The sequence below is a fragment of the Lissotriton vulgaris genome, chromosome 4_1 (genome assembly GCF_964263255.1).
Source record: "Lissotriton vulgaris chromosome 4_1, aLisVul1.2, whole genome shotgun sequence".
Lineage (NCBI taxonomy): Eukaryota > Metazoa > Chordata > Amphibia > Caudata > Salamandridae > Lissotriton > Lissotriton vulgaris.
Genome location: NC_141691.1, coordinates 2081110621 through 2081133264, shown reverse-complemented (window position 1 = coordinate 2081133264; position 22644 = coordinate 2081110621). Strand labels below are relative to the sequence as shown.

At 46.2% G+C, this 22644-nt stretch overlaps 1 protein-coding gene across 1 annotated transcript in view; it reads right to left on the bottom strand.

Annotated features, from left to right (window-relative positions):
- Positions 1-22644, bottom strand: part of LOC147725077 (uncharacterized) — a 184959-nt gene that overhangs the window by 148320 nt on the left and 13995 nt on the right. The window lies entirely within an intron of this gene.

The following is a 22644-nucleotide window of genomic DNA, read 5'->3' as shown; positions in this document are numbered from 1 at the left end:
CTATGGCACCTTTACCACTGCTGCTAAACACACCAACACTGTGCCTCAGTGCTGCCTGATTACTATGTCACCTTTATGGCACTGATGCTAAACACACCAACACTGCACCTCGGTCCAGCCTGATTACTATGGCACCTTTACCACTGCTGCTAAACACACCAACACTATGCCAATGTGCAGAGTAGTTTAATAACTTGGGTGAAAGTAAATCTAAGGGTGAACATCGAGGTGGTGGATGCAAATTCCCCAGACATATTAGCATTAAAAATCACTGCACGAGAAGGGAAAAACCTATTCTTAATAAATATTTACAATAGGCCATTACCCACAACTGGAGAATCACCAACACTATCCAAACTAGATTTCCTTCTAAGTCATTTGGATACCAGGGAGGATTTTATTATTGTGGGCGGCGATTTAAACTGTAACTATGAGCCAGTCACGGGTCTTAGCGATATTTTCGAAGAAGAAGACCAGGCTAACAGAATCCCCGCCTTGGATAATGTCAAATCAGTTAAATGCTCAACTCTGGCCCTCCAAATGACCAAAATATGTACAGAACACTGTCTTAGGGCTTGTAATGGACGGTTACCGTCTGATAGTTTGAAGAAGCCTACCTTTTGTAGGAGAAATTACAAAAGTAATTTAGACTTTGTTATTGCTTCCATATCAACTTGGGCATACCTCCTTGACATCGAGGTAACAGAGACTAGAAAGTGACCATTTTCCCTTAGATCTTAAAATGGAAGCCTCACTGTTAGAGGTCATAGCTTCCTCTACGCCCTTAGAAGGAAATAATGGAGACAACAATGAGATCCACATTAGCAATAATAGGCGATCACTAAAATGGCCACTTATATTGGACCATGGCGAAATTGTTGCAGAAATATACACACTTTCCGCATGTACATTTGGTCCATATCTAGACTGTATATCAGACGAGGAAAACAACACTCACTTCAAGACATTACACCAAAAAATTTTTGATGCTCTCAAGCTCCTAGTTACCAAAATCCCTAAGAAAAGTCAGCAAAGGATACTCAACCTGTCCCACAGCAAACCCTGGTATGATAGAGCCTGTAGGGAGTCCAAAAGGGCACTTTTAATAGCGATTAACTCTAAGGCACCCTTACATATTAAAACAGCTAGGAACAATTATAAACTGGTACAAAAGGCTTCAAAAATAGCTTGGGAGGAAGAAAAATGGGCTGATCTGCTGCTGGCCGCCAAATCACGTGACAACGTAGCTTTTTGGAGGCTAGTAGCTAATGGAAATCATGTAGGGAGAGTGGTTAAGGACGTCTATTTGGACGAACAAACCTGGGTTAACCACTTTACTAGCCTATATAAAAAATACGAAGATCTCCCCATTGATACGAATGCCCCAAGCAACGTACTTCCAACAGATTACCTGGATTTCACTTTAGGTGAAACAGAGTTGGCAATAAGTCAAATAAAACCTGGTAAAGCCCCTGGGTTGGACAAGATTCCGGGAGACTTATATAAACACGATGTAAAAGTATGGGCACCTTATATTAATTACCTGTGCAATAAGCTATCCCGTAATCTAGACTTTCCAGAAAGTTGAAAGGGAGCCGAAATTGTTTTAATTTTCAAAAAAGGAGACAGGATGGACCCCTCCAACTACCGGCCAATCAGCTTAATGGATATACTCCAGAAAATTTATGCACGACATATTTTATTTCGTGTCAGTGATTGGCTGGATGAAAATGCAATTTTAACTAGATATCAAGCTGGATTTAGACCCAAAGTCAGCACAATAGACCAAATCTTTCGATTTTGTTGCCTTTACTGGAAATATGTAAAGATCAAAAAGGGTCAATTATATGTCGCATTTGTCGATCTAAGGGCAGCATTCGATTTAGTGCCTCGCAAGTTACTATGGGAAGTATTGAGTGCAGTAGGGATGCCAATTAACCTAATAGTTCAGATTAAAGAGATTCAGAGAGGTAATTTTGTGAGAATTCGTTGGGGCCCTAATGGAGAACTAAGCCCAAAAATTCCCATTGAGCGTGGTGTTCGCCAAGGGTGCGTTCCGGCCCCTACACTCTTTTCTCTTTTCGTGAATGACATCCCCTCACACCTTGAGGGATGCGAAAAGGATTCCCCCAAACTGAATGGCGAAAAGGTAACTTCCCTATTATTTGCTGACGACACTATCTTGATTTCCCAGACCAAAAGAGGTCTCCAGGCTCTATTGAATTCCTTCAGTGAATATTGTAGCAAGAAGGGATTGGAGATAAATGGGAAAAAGACTAAATGTATGGCCCTAAATCCTACTAAATCAGACAAAGGCGGCTTAACCCTAAAAGGAGTAAAATTAGAATCAGTCCCCCATTTTGCATATTTAGGGGTGACACTGGACTCCAAATTTTCCTGGAAAGCTCAACTGGAAAAAAGTAAGATGACATTTTCCCAGAATGTAAAACCGATCCTTAGGGAACAAAGCCTGAGCACTAGCAAAGCCGTGTCCCCGGCGGTTGAACTTTACAAATTTAAAGTACAGCCAGCAGTGCTCTATGGCGCAGAAATCTGGGGCCCTGGGTCCAAGGGCACTTTCAGTGTCCTGGACAATAATTTCAAGAGAAGTTTGGTAAGGGTCCCGAGAGGCACTCCCCTAGTGCCCCTTCAACTAGACCTAAACCTCAAAAGAACGGACCACCACACTATAATACGCCCATTGCTGTTGTGGGTTAGGCTATGGCGGGTACCCGAATTACAAGACTACAGGGATGGGCTAAAAGAAATTATGGAGCTTGACAACCTCAAAGTAATCCCGTGGTTCAATCATGTCAAAACTTGGTTTATTAACTTAGGTCTGAAACATTTTTGGGAGAACCCGGACCAACTACCATCTAATTCGAAACAAATATTAAAAAGGGCCTTCTGGACATCTATCGCCAACATGACCAAAAGTGCTCCAACTGGTGGGACCTTAGTAACAAAGTTCCTCTCTTTTAAGAACGAACCACTTTTTGAGACTTTTTTGGATGAAATAGAACCTCCACTCGCAAAATCCTTATTTTTAAAATTTAGATATGGTAATCTCCAAATAAGTTCAACTTTGGCTCGTTGGGCCAGTGGCCCAAATATTTCAAACCTAGTGACAGATGAACTTTGCCCTATGTGTGGAAGCCACCAGAAAAAAGATGAGCAACACATCCTCTTTTTCTGCCCAATATATGCACAGGCCAGGAAAAGATGGATAAAACCAATATGCCTAGCGTTAGGCGTGAGATCTTGTTCACAGGCTTTGAGAATTCTCTCAACTAACACAACTCAACCTATAATATTTAGTGTTAGTAGATTTTTACATTGTATTTTCTTTCAAAGGAAAAAACTGGGATATCAATTGTAAATGGGATCAACTCCAGAGATAGAATTGACATACTTTTTAAGCTATTAGCGGGGGGCCCACTCCAGAACTCAATTGTTGTTGTGTATTGATTGTCTCTAACATGAAATGAATTGTTTTAACTAATGATTTTTAAGTTCCATGCTGTACAGTTCTACCTTGCTCTCTTTTATTGTATGTATATGAACTGTTTCTTTTATGGCAACAAAGCCGAAATAAAGAATCTTTGAATTGAATTGAACTGCTGCTAAACACACCAACACTATGCCAATGTGCAGAGTGATTACTATGGCACCTTTACAGCACTGCTGCTAAACACACCAACACTGTGCCTCTGTAGCGCCTGATTACTATTGCACCTTTACCACTGCTGCTAAACACACCAACACTGTGCCTCAATGCTGACTGATTACTACGGCACCTTTACGGCACTGCTGCTAAACACTCCAACACTGTGCCTCAGTACTGCATGGTTACTATGGTACCTTTACTGCTACTAAACACACCAATATTGTGCCTCAGTGCTGCCTGATTACTACTGCAACTAATGCTGACAAGCCCACCAACACTGTGCCAATGTGCAAAGTGATTACAGTGGCACCGTTACGGCACTGCTAATAAACACACCAACACTGTGCCTCTGTGCAGCCTGATTACTATGGCACCTTTACTACTGTTGCTAAACACGCCAACACTGTGCCTCAGTGCAGCCTGATTACTATGGCACCTTTACAACACTGCTGCTAAACACACCAACACTGTGCCAATGCGCAGAGTGATTACGAGGGCACCTTTACAACAGTGCTGTTAAACACACCAACACTGTTCCACAGAGCAGCCTGATTACTATGGCACCTTTACCACTGCTGCTAAACACACCAACACTGTTCCACAGAGCAGCCTGATTACTATGGCACCTTTGTGTGTTAAGACAAACATTTAGGAACCTGTGTGACAGGTGGACTTAAACTGACAACAAATAGTACTAGATATGGATACACAATACAAACTGGAACATATATTCATAAGAATGTCTTTATTAATATTGGGGTTATATTATTATTGTGCACATTATATTATTTGTGTGTCACAATACAGTACAATCTATGTATACAGTACATGAAAGTATCACAAAATACAAAATTGAATAAAAACAGAAGTTAATAATTCAATAAATATTCAGAAACATGACTAGAAATTAATTATAAATGCTACGCGCGTTTTGGCTTTCAGCCTTCATCAGGAAGCCATGATGTGTATTCCAAAAGTACCACTCTAGTATTTCAGCCACAATACGAGGAGGGGACCTGTAGATTCGCCTGATCGATTGTGCGATTCACCAAGCATTAAATGCGGTGAGAAGCGCAGAGAGGATATCATGCGCTGGTGTTTAAGGGAGTCTGTTCCTTCAAATATGTGACCTCTGGGGGCTGGTGGGTAAGTAAAGTTCGGTAGAACTAAACGGAAAAACAGCTTGTGGTATTTCGGATGGTCCGTGGTTGTGCAGCAGGGACGGGGAGTAAAGAAGGTGACTTAGGGTATGGGTTTTCTCAGCTTCAATTCAAGCTCTGGTTAAGTAAATCTGAATTGGTGAATTTTAGATAGTAATGACAGCGTCCTCCGATCGGGGGGTCTGGATATTGGCTCTCAGGCGTCTGGCCGAGTTGTCGGAAGCTCTGATTACTATGGCACCTTTACCACTGCTGCTAAACAAAACCAACACTGCGCCTTGGTGCAGCCTGATTACTATGGCACCTTTACCACTGCTGCTGAACACACCAACACTGCGCGTCCTTGCAGCCTGATTACTATGGCTCCTTTACCACTACTGCTAAACACACCAACACTGTGCCTCGGTGCAGACTGTTTAGTAGGGCAACTTTATGGCACTGCTGCTAAGCACAGCAACACTGTGCCTCGGTGCCGCCTGATTACTATGTCACCTTTACCGCTGCTGCCAAACACACCAACACTGTGCTTCAGTGCAGCCTGATTACTGTGGCACCTTTACTGCTGCTAAACACACCAACACTGTGCCTAGGTGCAGCCTGATTACTATGGCAACTTTATGGCACTGCTGCTAAACACACCAACACTGTGCCTCAGTGCCGCCTGATAACTATGTCACCTTTACCGCTGCTGACAAACACACCAACACTGTGCCTCGGTGCACCCTGATTACAGTGGCACTTTACCACTGCAGCTAAACACACCAGCACTGTGCCTCGGTGCAACCTGATTACTATGACACCTTTACCACTGCTGCTAAACACACCAACACTGTACTTTGGTGCAGCCTGATTACAATGACACCTTTACCACTGCTACTAAACACACCAGCACTGAGCCTCGGTGCAGCCTGATTTTTTTGGCACCTTTATGGTGCTGATGCGAAACACGCCAACACTGTGCCTCGGTGCAGTCTGTTTACTATTGCACATTTACAGCACTGCAGCCAAACACGCCAGCACTGTGCCTCGGTGCAGCCCAAATACTAGGGCACCTTAATGGCACTGCTGCTAAAGACACCAGCACTATATCTCAGTGCAGCCTGATTACTATGGCACCTTTACCACTGCTGCTAAACACACTAACAATGCGCCTTCGGTGAAGCCTGATTACTATGGCACCTTTACAGCACTGCTGCTAAACACACCAACACTACACCTTGGTGCAGCCTGATTACTATGTCACCTTCACCACTGCTGCTAAACAAAACCAACACTGCGCCTCCTTGCAGCCTGATTACTGTGGCACCTTTACCACTGCTGCTAAACACACCAGCATTGCGCCTTGGTGCAGCCTGATTACTATGGCACCTTTACCACTGCTGCTAAATACACCATCAGAGCGCCTAGGTGCAGCCTGATTATTATGATCCTTTATGGTACTGATGCGAAACACGCCAACACTGTGCCTAGGTGCAGCCTGATTACTATGGCACATTTACTACTGCTGCTAAACACACCAACACTGTGCCCTAGTGCAACCTGATTACTATGCTACCTTTATGGCGCTGCTGCCAAACACGCCAACACTGTGCCTCGGTGCAGCCTGATTACTATGGCTCTTTTACAGCACTGCTGCTAAACACACCAACACTGTGCCTCGGTGCAGTCTGATTACTATGGATCCTTTACAGCACAGCTGCTAAGCACACCAACACTGTGCCTTGGTGCAGCCTGATTGCTATGCCACCTTTACAGCACTGTTGCCAAACACGCCAACACTGTGCCTCGGTGCAGCCTGATTACTAGGGCACCTTTATGGCACTGCTGCTAAACACACCAACACTGTGTCTCGTTGCAGCCGGATTACTAGGGCACCTTTATGGCACTGCTGCTAAACACACCAACACTGTGCCTCATTGCAGCCTGGTAACCTTGGCACCTTAACCACTGCTGCTAAACACACCAACACTGCGCCTCCTTGCAGCCTGATTACTATGGGACCTTTACCACTGCTGCTAAACACACCAGCATTATGCCTCGTTGCAGCCTGCTTACTAAGGCACCTTTACCACTGCTGCTAAACACACTAACACTGCACCTCGGTGCAGCCTGATTACTATGGCACCTTTACCACTGCTGCTAAACACACCAACACTTCCAACGGCTGCGGGATGCCGGTTTAGATTGCAAGCACGGCTCCCGCGGGTTGATGAAACGGCTCATTCCTCACCGTTTCTAGCGCGGCTTTATTTATTTGCGGCTGTGGGAGCTAACGTGTATCCAAATTGAAGCTCCGGCGAGCCTTTGTAATTGATTTCTCGGGCTGATGATAACTGACATTGTTTCAAGCGCAGCTATACATTTTCCAACAGCTGTGAGGAGCATACTGAGATGGTGATTGAGGCTCCCACACGTTGATACAATTGCTCGCTCCTTCCTTAGGCTTAAACAGTAAGCCAGGTGAAGTGTAAATTCCACCGAGAATAAAAGTGTTGATATATCTACAAGAAAGGATCAGAGAACACTCATCCCGTGTTTCTCCTAGATTGATTGTGGCTCCTGATGAAGGCGTTCTGTTAACGCCGAAACGCGCGTCGATGTTATACATTTTTTGCCACTGTTTTATTATGTATAAATTGGTGTAAATTTGTTGAATACAAGTTTTTTATGTATGACTGTTAACTTTTTTAAAATTAATTAGTGCATATGATTTTGCACTGAGTCTTTTTTAATATGAATATGTACATTTAGAAATAAACTTAACCTTGTACTTTTTAATTAGTTGTTGTACTTTTTAATTATTTGTTGTGCTTTACATACGGTTTGTTTCCCTAATTGTAATATCAAATGTTTAATTTTTCACATACTATGGCACCTTTACCACTGCTGCTAAACACACTAACAATGCGCCTTGGTGCAGCCTGATTACTATGGCACCTTTACCACTGCTGCTAAACACACTAGCACTGCACCTCGGTGCAGCCTGATTATTACGGCACCTGTATGGTGCTGATGCGAAACACGGCAACACTGTGCCTCGGTGCAGCCTGATTACTATGGCACATTTACCACTGCTGCTAAACACACCAACACTGTGTTTTGGTGCAGCCTGATTACTATGTCACCTTTACGGCACTGCTGCCAAACACGCCAACACTGTGCCTCGGTGCAGCCTGATTACTAGGGCACCTTTATGGCACTGCTGCCAAACACACTAACACTGTGCCTCGGTGCAGCCTGATTACTATGGCACCTTTACCACTGCTGCTAAACACAAAAACACTGCACCTCGGTGCAGCCTGATTACTAAGGGACCTTTACCACTGCTGCTAAACACAACCAATACTGTGGCTAGGTGCAGCCTGATTACTAGGGCACATTTATGGTACTGTTGCTAAACACACCAACCAACTAAAAACTTGGATATTCGATAAGTAAAGTACCTCCCCTCCCTCAAGCGCCTTGAGACCCTCTGGGTGAGTAGTGCGCTATACAAATTTTAAACTTGAACTTTTAAACTTTATTACTAGGGAACCTTTATGGCACTGCTGATAAACACACCAACATTGTGCCTCGTTGCAGCCTGATTACCTTGGAACCTTTTACTGCTACTAAACACACCAACACTGCACCTTGGTGCAGCCTGATTACTATGGCATCTCTACAGCACTGCTGCTAAACACACCAACACTATACCTTGGTGCAGCCAGATTACTATGGCACCTTTATGCCACAGCTTGCAAATACACCAACACTGTCCCTCAGTGCAGCCTCCTTACTTTGATACCTTTACACCACTGCTGTTAAACACACCAACACTGCATCTCTGTGCGACCTGATTACTGTGGTATCTTTACCACTGCTGCTAAAACACACTAGCACTAAATACATTCACCAAATGTATTATATACCTCAACAACTCTATAAGTATGGTCTGAGAGACTCACATTGCTGTATAAGGTGTGATGTGGAAAAAGCCGACTTCCAACATTTGGCGTGGAATTGTACAAAGATACATGAACACAAGGTCACATGTACATTGACAGAAATGATAAGAGTCCAGATAGAATGTAGTATGAAAGTATGTTTATTGGGTACTGTGCACTGCCTTATAGATTTTCATCATCGCCTGGTGACCATACCTTCTAGCATAAGCATTGCTCAAAAGATGTAGCATACTGTTGTGACCAACTTACATGTTATGCTGAAGAACTGCCAAGCACATCTCGGCCAAGTGACATTTGGAGTCTATTCACGGAGTATATGATGACTAGAAAAGAGGAGTAAGAACGTTCCATATGATGACACTCTCCATACTGTAGGTCAATGCTATGAACTGTTTTCTGCTATCACTGCCAAAATCTGCTACGTTGTATCCAAGTAATGTTATCTATTCTGTAAACCTATGCCAATAGTGATATATTTTTATTTTTATTATGCTATGAAAATCACTAAAAAACATAATAAATACACACCAGCACTGCGTCTCGTTGCAGCCTGATTACTATGTCACCTTTACCACTGCTGCTTAACACACCAGCACTATGCCTCAGTGCAGCCTGATTACTATGGCAACTTTATGGCTATGCTGCCAAACACGCCAACACGGTGCCTCAGTGCAGCCTGATTGCTAGGACATCTTTGTGCCACTGCTGCTAAACACACCAACACTGAGCCACAGTTCAGCCTGATTACTATGGCACCTTTACCACTGCTGCTAAAGACACCAACACTGTGCCTAGACGCAGCCTGATTACTATGGCACCTTTACTACTGCTGCTATTCACACCAACACTGCACCTCGGTGCAGCCTGATTACTCTGGCACCTTTACCACTGCTGCTACATACACCAACACTGCGCCTCTGTGCAGCCTGATAATTAAGGCACCTTTACCGCACCGTTGCTAAACACACCAACAGTGTGCCTCGGTACCACCTGATTATTAAGGCACCTTTACATCTGCTGCCAAACACACCAACACTGTGCCTCGGTGCAACTTGATTACCTTGATACCTTTACCACTGCTGCTAAACACACCAACACTGTGCCTCAGTGACGCCTGAATACTCGGGCACCTTTACGGCACCGCTTAAAAACACGCCAACACTGTGCCTCTGTAACGCCTGATTACTATGGCACCTTTACCACTGCTACTAAACACACCAACACTGTGCTTGGTGCATCCTGATTACTATGGCACCTTTACCACTGCTGCTCAACTCACCAACACTGTGCATCAGTGCAGCCTGATTACCTCAGCCCTTTACGGCCCGCTGCCAAACACACCAAAACTGCACCTCAATGCAGACTGATTACTATGACACCTTTACCATGGCTGCTAAACACAGCAACACTGCGCCTTGGTGCAGCCTGATTACTATTAACCCTGGGCGTAGTTCGTGAAGTAGCGCTACGCGTAGTTAGGCAGAGTGCACTTCACACTACGCGAGCTACACGTAGCACTTCGTGAACTGCATAGTGCCCTGTTCGCACTCTGCAAGATGCCATTTTCAATGATTGCACAGTGCGGACAAGCATCCGGCACTGTGCAATGATTGAAAACGGCATCTTTCACAGTGCGAACAGTAGTTTTTTGCCGCTCGAGTAAATTTTTACTCAATTTGCGTAGTGCGAAGTAGCGCAAACTTTGCAAACAACGCAAGCGTAGCATAGTGCTTTGCCGAGTGTTGTTTACTATGGCACCTTGTTAATTACTATGGCAGCTTTACAGCACTGCAGCTAAACACACCAACACTGCACCTCGGTGCAGCCTGAATACTAAGGCACCTTCACTGCTGCTGCCAAACACACCAACACTGTGTCTTGGTGCAGCCTGGTTACCTTGGCACCTTTTCCACTGCTGCTAAACACACCAACCCTGTGCCTCAGTGCAGCCTGATTACCATGGCACCTTTACTGCACTGCTGCTAAACACACCAACCCTGTGCCTCAGTGCAGCCTGATTACCATGGCACCTTTACTGCACTGCTACTAAACACACCAACACTGTGCCTTAGTGCCGCCTGATTACTATGTCACCTTTACCACTGCTGCTAAACACACCAACTCTGTGCCTCGGTGCAGCCTGATTACTATGGTACCTTTACCGCACTGTTGCTAAACACACCAACACTGCGCCTCGGTGCAGCCTGATTATTAGGGCACCTTTATGGCACTGCCGCTAAACACACCAACAATGTGCCTCGGTGCAGCCTGATTATTAGGGCACCTTTACGGCACCACTGCTAAACACACCAACACTGTGCCTCGGTGCAGCCTGATTACTATGGTACCTTTACGGCACTGTTGCTAAACACACCAACACTGTGTCATGGTGCAGCCTGATTATTAGGGCACCTTTATGGCACTGCCGCTAAACACACCAACAAATGCGCCTAGGTGCAGCCTGATTACTGTGGCACTTTTACCACTGCTGCTAAACACACCAACACTGCGCACAGATGCAGCCTGATTACTGTGGCACCTTTACCACTGCTGCTTAACACACCAACATTGTGCTTAGGTGCAGCATGATTACCATGGCACCTTTATGAAACTGCCGCGAAAAACACCAACACTATAACTGGGTACCGCCTGATTACTGTGGCACCTTTATGAAACTGCCGCGAAACACACCAACACTATAACTGGGTACCGCCTGATTACTGTGGCACCTTTACCACTGCTTCTAAACACACCAACACAGTGCCTCAGTGCAGCCTGATTACTATGGCATCTTTACCACTGCTGCTAATCACACCAATGCTGTGCAGCCTGATTACTGTGGCATCTTTATGGCACTGCTGCCAAACACGCAAACACTATACATTAGTGCAGCCTAATTACTATGGCACCTTTACAGCACTGTTGCTAAACACACCAGGGCCAATTCACAGAACTAATCTGAGACAAAATCCTAAACTTACTACTTTTGGTATTCACAAAACGCATTTAGTAGTAGTAAAGATAGGATTTTGTCTTAAGTTAGGATTTTCTCCTAAGACCAAACCTTAAGACAAACTTTGTCTTAAGTGTTGGTCTTCAGACAAAATCCTAACTTCAGACAAAATCCTAACTTAAGACAAAATCCTAACTGTACTACTACTAAAAGCCTTCTATGAATACCAAAAGTAGCAAGTTTAGGGTTTTGTCTCAAATTAGTTCTGTGAATTGGCCCCACCAACACTATACCTCGGTGCAGCCTGATTACTATGGCACCGTTACAGCACTGCTACCAAACACACCAACACTGTGCCTCAGTGCAGCTTGATTACCTTGGCACCTTTACCACTGATGCTAAGCACACCAACACTGTGAGAAGTGGGTGGACACAGCTTAGAAGCAAAAGAGCCTGTGGGCATCATGTCTTGCAGGTATATTGTGTCTATGTATTAAGATGTGATCATCTTATGCTCAGCACCCCCTGTGCTCAGATCTGTCAGGCCATCTGGAAGCACATCACTGACATGCGTGCTTGACTTCATACATGTTTACAGTTAGGCAGAGGGATATGAAGTGTGGACCCTTAGTCCCTGACATTGCAGTGAACTCCTGGTGTGTTCTGCACACCCCCTTTAAGAACGCTGCAGTGAACTTCTGGGGTGTCCTGCATACCCCCTGTAAGGGCACTGAAGTGAAGTCTTGGGGTGTTCTGCACACCCCCTTTAAGAGCACTGCAGTGAACTCCTGGTGTGTTGTGCACACCCCATGTAAGAGGACTCTTGTGAAATCCTGGTGTGTTCTGCACATCCCCTGTAAGAGCAGTGCTGGTGAACTCCGGATGTGTCCTGCACACCACCTGTAAGAGCACTTTTGGTGAACTCCTGGTGTGTTCTGCGCACCCCCTGTAAGAGCACTGCAGTGAACGCCTGGTGTGCTCTGCACACCCCTTGTTAGAGCACTGCTGGGGAACTCCTGGTGTGTTCTTCACATCCCCTGTAAGAGCACTGCAGCAATCTCCTGGTGAGTTCTGTACACCCCTTGAAAGAGCACTGCAGTGAACTCCTGGTGTGTTCTGCACACCCCCTGTAAGAGCACCGCATGTGAATGCTTATTGTGTTTCTGCACACCTCCTGTAAGAACACTGCAGTAAACTCCTGGTGCGCTCTGCACACCCCCTGTAAGAGCACTACTGCAAACTCCTGATGTGTTCTGCACACCCCCTGCAAGAGCATAGCAGTGAACTCCTGGTGTGTTCTGCACACCCCCTGTAAGAGCACTGCAGTGAACTTCTGGTGTGTTCTGCACACCCCCAGTAAGAACACTGCAGCGAACACCTGGTGTGTTCTGCACACCCCCTGTAAGAGCACTGCAGCGAACGCCTGGTGTGTTCTGCACTGCCCCTACAAGAGCATAGCAGTGAACTCCTTGTGTGTTCTACACACCCCCTGTAAGAGCACTGCAGCGAACGCCTGGTGTGTTCTGCACTGCCCCTGCAAGAGCATAGCAGTGAACTCCTTGTGTGTTCTACACCCCCCCTGTAAGAGCACTGCTTTTGCAATGTCTACTCATCTTACAAGGGAGAAAGCTGTATTTGGCTGTTTATAGGATGAATGTATGGGGGGCTCTTGCAGCATCCTTTCTTTTTAAACATCTTAAATGCTCAACTGGTGATGAAGAATACAGTTAGTGAGATCTCTTGCATGTAGTGTGTTGTTGGGAGCAGTCACGGGGTATGCAGCTGTGCCTACAGGTACTGGATTGACACAGTGCACACACACAGCAGACTGAAGAAATGAAGGCGACTTTCACTCTATGACAAGGGTGAGTTAGTGAGACCTCTCACTTGTGGTGTGTTGGTGGGAGCAGTCACTGGGTGTGCATCTGTGCCTACAGGTTCTGGATTGACACAGTGCACCCACACAGCAGACTGGAGACGTAAAGGCGCCTTTCACTCTATGACAAGGGTGAGTTAGTGAGACCTCTCTCGTGTGGTGTGTTGGTGGTTGTTGCTTAACCCTAGGAGTTTTGCTCCCACAGCCATGTGGCCTGCTTGCTAGCAGCCACCAACCGGAAACCCCCTATCCTCTATAGGATAACATTGGGCCTCAAACACTCTGCACCCGGCTGCCCTTGTGCCGCTGAGGGTGTAACACGAGTGCATCACTTTCCCTGGGGGACCCCTAAGTCTAACCCCAGAACCTTAACTCCCACCGTCGATAATTTACCTTTGAACCGATAACCTCTTTTTCCTTCATCAGATAACATTGACAATTTTCTCCCAAAAAGTTTCTGCGTGAAGTTTTGTTCAACTGCAACTTCTGGCAGCAACCAGAAACCGCAAATCCAGCTCACTCTTCACCCGCCGAACCCGGCCCGAGCTCAAGTGGAAAAACACAACAAGGAGGTCACTCCAGCGATCCTGAACTGAGATACAGCAACCCCTGACCTGCCTCAAGCCTCCATCCGACTCCTGCAGTCTAAATCCAGAAGGCCTCCCTAACCGGTACCAGGAGCTTGTAAGAAGACCTGACCCCAAAAGGCACACTTGCACCCAACGCCCCACGGCCTTATGTGCCAAAACCGACCGTGCCTAACCAACCCCTAACTTCCCAACTTACCTCTCGAAGTGGTGGTTGCACCCAGAAGTCCTATGTCTCCCTTCTTTTGTAAACCGGAGGGTCTCCATTGGAAACAACAGGGCATCCGACCTCGAAACTGAATCCTGCACCCGGCCGCCCTAGTGCTGCCGATGGTGCACCTTTGGTGCTAATTTGTTTCCCCATTTGCCCTGAGCTAAACCCTAGGTGCTTTGCTCCCACAGCCGTGTGGCCTGATTGCTAGCAGCCACCAACGAGAGACCACCTATCCTCCGCAGGATAATATTGAGTCTCAACAATCTGCACCCGGCTGCCTTGTTAAAAATCGCATGAATAACCAAAACTTATTTACTTACCTGTTTGCAGGAAATGTCCCAGTGCTGAATCTAGGTATCCAGCACTGAGTTAGGAAAGTACCGTAAAAAGTAACTTATCTGTAATTTACTGAAAAGGATATACATTTCAATGTACTGTATTTGCTAAGTATTGCAACCTACTGCATCCCATGTAAATCAAACACAGTACAATTCCTATTGCATTTTCAAAGTGTTCTAGATTCAGCAACTGATTACTGTAACATATTCAATGCTTAACTGTGCCAGGCTGAGGGTGTAACAAGAGTGCATCACTTTCCCTGGGGGACCCTTAAGTCTAACCCCAGAACCTTAACTCCCACCGTCGATAATTTACCTTTGAACCGATAACCTCTTTTTCCTTCATCAGATAACATTGACAATTTTCTCCCAAAAAGTTTCTGTGTGAAGTTTTGTTCAACTGCAACTTCTGGCAGCAGCCAGAAACCGCAAATCCAGCTCACTCTTCACCCGCCGAACCCGGCCCGAGCTCAAGTGGAAAAACACAACAAGGAGGTCACTCCAGCGATCCTGAACTGAGATACAGCAACCCCTGACCTGCCTCAAGCCTCCATCCGACTCCTGCAGTCCAAATCCATAAGGCCTCCCTAACCGGGACCAGGAGCTTGTAAGAAGACCTGACCCCAAAAGGCACACTTGCACCCAACGCCCCACGGCCTTATGTGCCAAAACCGACCGTGCCTAACCAACCCCTAACTTCCCAACTTACCTCTCGAAGTGGTGGTTGCACCCAGAAGTCCTATGTCTCCCTTCTTTTGTAAACCGGAGGGTCTCCATTGGAAACAACAGGGCATCCGACCTCGAAACTGAATCCTGCACCCGGCCGCCCTAGTGCTGCCGATGGTGCACCTTTGGTGCTAATTTGTTTCCCCATTTGCCCTGAGCTAAACCCTAGGTGCTTTGCTCCCACAGCCGTGTGGCCTGATTGCTAGCAGCCACCAACGAGAGACCACCTATCCTCCGCAGGATAATATTGAGCCTCAACAATCTGCACCCGGCTGCCTTGTTAAAAATCGCATGAATAACCAAAACGTATTTACTTACCTGTTTGCAGGAAATGTCCCAGTGCTGAATCTAGGTATCCAGCACTGAGTTAGGAAAGTACTGTAAAAAGTAACTTACCTGTAATTTACTGAAAAGGATATACATTTCAATGTACTGTATTTGCTAAGTATTGCAACCTACTGCATCCCATGTAAATCAAACACAGTACAATTCCTATTGCATTTTCAAAGTGTTCTAGATTCAGCAACTGATTACTGTAACATATTCAATGCTTAACTGTGCCAGGCTTGCTTGTATATTTTTTATACAAAAACAATTGCCCTAGATTTCAGTTCTTGAGTGTATGAATTAGTTTGCTGACTGAGTGTGTACATCAAATTCTTAAACTGTCCTCTGATACTGCCTTACTGCTCGACCACTCTACCACAAATATAGAGTAAGGTTCTATCTAACTTTAACCTCTGCCTACATCTGGGGTCACCTGGACTCTATACACACTATACCTCATTTTTGTGTAGTATATATAGAGCCAGTTTCCTACATTGGTGGATGAGTGGTGGGATATACAACTTTGCATTTGTTGGACTACTTGTTTATCACATCTTAAATTGCCTTTAGAATTCTGATTTTTTCAAATTGGCATTTTTGCAAAACTACTAATAGTCTTGTTGGGGCCTTCTTTAGAAAAGAAAAAGTCACTGTATTCAAGGGTAGAGGGGTTGGAACGTTATTGCTAGAATGTCTCAAAATAAGAACTTAGCTACTAGTGAATATAACCATATTGACATTCAGGACATGGTTGAGGAGCTTGACCTCAACCCTTACCTTCACTTGTCTTTCAAGGAAGTAAGGACCTTATGTAATATTAAAAACATACCTATGGGTCCCCATCCAACCAAACAAAAGCTGCAGGAGATGTTGGCTGAGTGTGCAAAGGCCCACCCCTCTGAAGATGGTGTTGACCAGTCAGAGGGAGAAGGAGGTGAGGAGGATGGAGATAGGTGCCCACCTCCACCACCTCCTAGGGAAGAAAGGGACCCTGTACCCTTACTTCCAAGAATCAACCTCTGGGGACCTAGAGGCCACACAGGTGGCCCATGTTCTGCTGCTGACATTAAGGGCAGCCTCAATGAGGAGGACAGCCTTTTAGCAAGGCTGAACAAAAGGCTGGATCTAGAGACCAGAAAAAAAAGAAAGAAAGAAAGAAAGAAAGAAAGAAAGAAAGAAAGAAAGAAAGAAAGAAAGAAAGAAAGAAAGAAAGAAAGAAAGAAAGGCGATGGGTTTAGCACCCATCAATGGTGGCAGCAATTAAAATAATAAGGATAAAGAGCAATCTTATGATCCCAAACTCCCCAAAGGGATTGTCACCAAATTTGAGGAGGGTGATGACATCACTAAATGGTTCATAACCTTTGAGAGGGCTTGTGACATGAGAAAGGTGATGAAACCTCTCTGGGGGGCACTCCTATGGGAACTGTTCTCTGGTAATTGCAGAGACAGACTCCTGACCCTTTCTGGGGCAGATGCTGGGTCTTATGACCTCATGAAGAGAACTCTGATTGAGGGATTTGGACTCACAATCGAAGAGTACAGAATTCGATTCAGGTGGGCTCACAAAACTCCAAACCAGTCCCGTATTGATTTTGTAGACTACTCTGTAAAGACACTCGATGGTTGGTTAACTGGACACAATGTGCATGACTTTAATGGAATTTACAAACTGTGTATGAAGGAACATTGTTTAAGTAATTGCACAAAAGAAAAGTTACATCAGCATTTGGTAGAACTAGGTCTAATTTCTGCCCAAGAATTGGGAAAGAAGGCAGACCACTGAGTCAAGACTAGAGTGACTAAGACGACCACTGGGGGTGACCAAAAGAAAGGGGTTAGAAAACATCCCCAAATAGAAAGGTGGTGAGAATCCCCAAGATAAAAAGCCTGAGCCTTCTAAAGGGTCCCAAAAACCTGCACAGGGGGGTGGGTCCTAAAACTCTTCCCAATCTGTTCCTAGATACAGAGGGAAGAACTATGGTCCTTCAAGAAGTTGTGACACTTAACTGGAGACAATGCTTGCACTAGCCAAAAGGCCCCTAGTCCTACAGCTATCCTGGTGTAGCAAGTCTACAGATGGGATTAACAGTGTGCCATTAGCAAATAAGGTTGCACACTGAAGCAGTTCTAGTGTCAGAGGGGGAAGTTGAGTTTTCCACTGTAGCTGTGTGGCCTCCCCACTTAAAAAAAGGACTTACAATACCCTTGCATTAATGGAACCAGGATAGAGGATCTGAGGGATAGAGGTGCCAGTGTCACTATTGTGAGAGACACACTGGTTTCCCCAAAGCAATACTTGATTTTGCGTGCGTACCCAGTCACCAATGCTAACAGTGTTTCCACTAACCATGCAATGGCTATGGTGACGTTAGACTGGGGGGGTTACTTGCCTAAAACAGGTACAGGTCTCTTCAAAGCAACCAGCTGCATGTCTGCTTGCCAATTACCTGGAAACATCAGCATGTGCTGAGGTTGAACTAAAAACCCATGCAGCAATGCTGGATATCCTTGAATTGGTGTGTGCAAAAACAAGAGCACAGAGCAAAATGCAGGGTGAAAAAGAAGTGTTGGAGCCTGAAAGTATGGCCCAACCTTCCAAGAGAAAAAGTAAGAAGACTGGGAAAACCAGCTTCTGTTCAGCAAAAGGATCGGGACACCTCTCCTCAGGGAGAGGACTAGGAAACCCCAGGGGGAACTGGGCCTATGCAGCTTGACCCTTACCAGGTTGAACTCTTGAGCCCAGGGGGACCCTTTAGGGAAGAGCTGTGCCAGGGGCAGCAGGACTGTCCCACTCTTGAAAGCCTGAGGCAGCAATCTGTTTCAGAAGCAAAGGGAGATGTCAGTGGTACCCACAGAGTTTAGTGGTAAGAAGGATTACTGTACACTGAGGCAAGAGACCCCAAACCTGGAGCCACCAGGAGAGTGGTAGTGCCACAGAGGCACAGGGAGATCCTCCTAACTTTAGCTCATGACATCCCCCTAGCTGGACATCTGGGCCAAACCAAGACTTGGAAAAGGATAGTTAGCCACCTTTACTGGCCCCAGATGCACCAAAAGGTGAAGAAGTTTGTCAGCACCTGTGTTACCTGTCAAGTCAGTCGGAAGACAGGCGGCCACCCAAACGCCCCCCTGAAACCACCGCCTGTGTTGGGGGTTTACTTTGAAAGGGTAGGTGTGGACATCGTGGGTCTACTTGAGCCTCCCACTGCAACAGTGAACAAATTCATTCTAGTGGTAGAGGATCATGCCACTAGGTACCCTGAAGCAATTCCCCTTAGCACTACTACAGCTCCTGCAGTACCCAAGGCCCTCGTTGATGTCTTCACCAGAGTAGGGTTTCCTAAGGAGGTGATTTTAGACATAGGTTCCAACTTCAGGTCTGCTTACCTAAAACAAATGTGGAAAGAGTGGAGCGCAGTACAGGTTTAATACACCCTATCACCCACAAACCAATGACCTTGTTGAGAGATTCAACAAGACATTTAAAGGCATGAATATGGGACTCCCTGAAATACTCAAAAGGAGATGGGGTCTCCTCTTACCATGCCTGCTTTTCGCTTACTGATAAGTGCCACAGAAGAGAGTAGGATTTACCCCTTTTAACTTCTGTTTGGCCATCCTGTGAGGGGACCACTCTGTCTTATAAAAGAGGGTTGGGAGAAGCCTCTCCAAGTACCCAAACAAGATATTGTGGACGCTGTGCTTGGCCTAAGGTCCAGAATGGCTGAGTACATGGAAAAGCATCCAAAAAGATTGAGGCCAGCCAGGTGCTTCAGAAGCACTGGCATGACCAAAAAACTGCACTGGTTTAATTTCAACCTGGGCAAAAGGTGTGGGTTTTGGAGCCAGTGGCACCAAGGGCACTCCAGGACAGATGGTGTGGCCCTTACTCTATATCCTAGAATAAAGGAATGAGGTTAGCTACTTTGTTGAACTCGGCCCAAAAGGGTTATCTATGTGAACCGCCTATAGCTCTACAATGACAGGGCTGACATCACCATGATGATGGTGACTAATGAGGAGCAGGAAGCAGAGAGTGAACCTCTCCCTGACCGCCTCTCACACAGCCCAAAAGATGGGTAAGTAGATGGAGTTGTCTTTTCAGACACCCTCTCTGCCCAACAGCAGACTGACTCTATGCAAATCTTGCAAGTAGTATGCTAAGCTCTTTTCCTTGACCCCTGGTCTGACAAACTGGTGTACCCATGATGTGGACACTGGTGACAGTACTCCTGTCAAAACCAAAATCTATTGACAGTCAGCCCAAGTCAAGGAAAGCATCAAAGCTGAAGTCAGCTAGATGCTGGAGTTAGGGGTTATTGAACCCTCTGAGAGCCCCTGGACTAGCCCAGTGGTTCTAGTCCGCAAACCTCATCCACAGGGTGGGAAAAGAGAAATTAGGGTTTTTGTGGATTATAGAGGGCACAACTCTATCACCAAGACATGCTCACTCTATCCCAGGAGCAGATGAATTGATAGATACATTGGGTGCAGCCAAATTCCTGAGTTCCTTTGACTTAACTAGAGGGTACTGGCAAATTGGCATGGCCCCAGAAGCAAAACAGAAAAAAGTATTCTCCACACCTGATGGGCATATCAGTTCACTGTTATGCCCTTTGATTTAAAATATGCCCCTACCACCTTCCAAAGGTTAGGGAATCAAGTCTCTGCTGAGTTGGAGTTCTTTAGTGCAGCTTATCTTGATGATATTGCTGCCTTTAGTTCCACCTGGCAGGATCACATGATCCACCTTGGGAAGGTTTTAAATGCCCTGTAAACTGCAGGCCTAACTATCAAGGCATCCAAATGCCAGATAGGGCAGGGAACTGTGGTGTACTTGGGCCACCTTGTTGGTGGAGGCCAGGTACAGCCCTTACAGCCCAAGATCCAGGCCATCCTGGACTGGGCAGCTCCAACCACCCAGACCCAAGTCAGGGCATTCCTTGGCTTGACTGGGTACTACAGGAGGTTTGTGAAGGGATATGGGTCCTTTGTGACTCCCCTCACAGAACTCACCTCCAAGAAAATGCCTAAGAAGGTAAACTGGACAGTTAGTTGCCAAAAGGCCTTTGACACCCTGGAAGAAGCAATGTGCTCAGCACCAATTCTGAAGACTCCAGATTATGCCAAGCAGTTCATAGTGTAGACTGATGCCTCTGAGCTAGGGATAGGAGCGATCCTATCCCAGACCAATGATTAAGGCCAGGAGCAACCTTGTTGCTTTCATAAGCGGTAGGCTTCTGCCCAGGGAGCCGCTTTGGATTACCATTGGGAGGGAGGCCTTTGCTGTGATTTGGTCCCTGAAGAAGCTGAGGATGTACCTGTTTGGGATGCACTTCCTAGCTCAAACCGACCACAGACCCCTCCGATGGCTAATGCAAATGAAAGGGGAAAATCTTAAACTGCTGAGGTGGTCCATCTCTCTACAAGGAATGGACTTTGAAGTGGAACACAGACCTGGGAATGCCCATGCCAATGCAGATGGACTTTCCAGGTTCTTCCACTTAGACAATGAAGACTCTCTAGGGAAAGGTTAGTCTCATCATATTTCGTTTGGGGGGTTGTGTGAGAAAGCATTCTCTTTCTGCATGGTATGCCCCCAAATTTTTCTGAATTGCTGATGTTATTTAACTGAGTGAGCCCTGGGCTCCTGTTAATCAGGTACCCAGGGCCTATGTTCCATCCCTAAAATGGCATTGCAGCCTAAACCCTATTAGCTGCTCCGGCCACAGGTAGGCCCCTGGTAAATGGTACCATAGGTACCCAGGGCACTGTGAACCAGGGAGGCCCCTAAGGGCTGCAGCACTAATTGTGCCACCCTTAGAGAAGGCCCTGCACCTTTTCACCCACTCACTGCCTGTGCAGGCTGAGTGTCTTGGTGCAGAACACAAGTGAAGAGTCAACATGGCACACATCCCTGTGTGCCATGCATACAACCCACTGCCCTGGCCTAGATCAGCCATCCCTCCAGCTGGGTACACTGTGCCAGTGGTGAGGGTACAGGTGCATGAGCCCTGTACCCCTACAGTGCCCAGGTCCATTATTGGACATTGTAACTGCAGTGCTGCCATTAAGAGTATATGGTGCAAGGAGTTTGTCAATACGAACTCCACAACTCCATAATGGCTACACTGAAAACTGGAAAGTATGCTATCAAACTTCTCAGCACATTAAACCCACACTGATGCCAGTGTTGGATTTAATGTAAAATGAACAACAGATGGCATCTTAGAGATGCCCCCTGAAACTCGACCAACTTCTAGTGTACCTACTGAGTGGCAGCTTAAGCTGACATCAACAGACATGTTTCTGGACCCCTGGGTCGAGAGCCTGCCGTTCTTGGGGGCCTGAAACAATGCACATCCTGGGACGAGGTGCTGAGTCTCCTCCACCAGGATGGGCAGGGTTCACGAAAGGGAAGCCTCAAAGGCAAGCCACCGTTGTGAGCTTCCCCAGACCCCTTACTGCTTTCAGCAATAGGTCCCCACTGGTTCTGCCCCCCACTTTGGGCAGGAGAACTGGCGGGAAAAACAAGGGAGGGAAAGAGGTGTGCCCACGTCTGCCAACTCCAACCCTCAGGTGGGGGAGGGGAAGTGAAGCACAACTCTGAGTCCCTGCCATCTTGAGGATGGGGGACCCAACCAACCAGGGACAGTTTTTTGACCCCCACCCACTGGAGGGTGGCACAAATAGGGGATATACCCACCCCAGGGAAAGGGCCCCATTGGTCCTTGCCCTCAACCTACCTGTAACACCCCTAAATCTAGTATGTAGGGGGCACCCTGAACCTTGCATCATCAGATCCAGAAACAACAAGAAAGAAGACAAGTCAAAGGAATAAAGAAT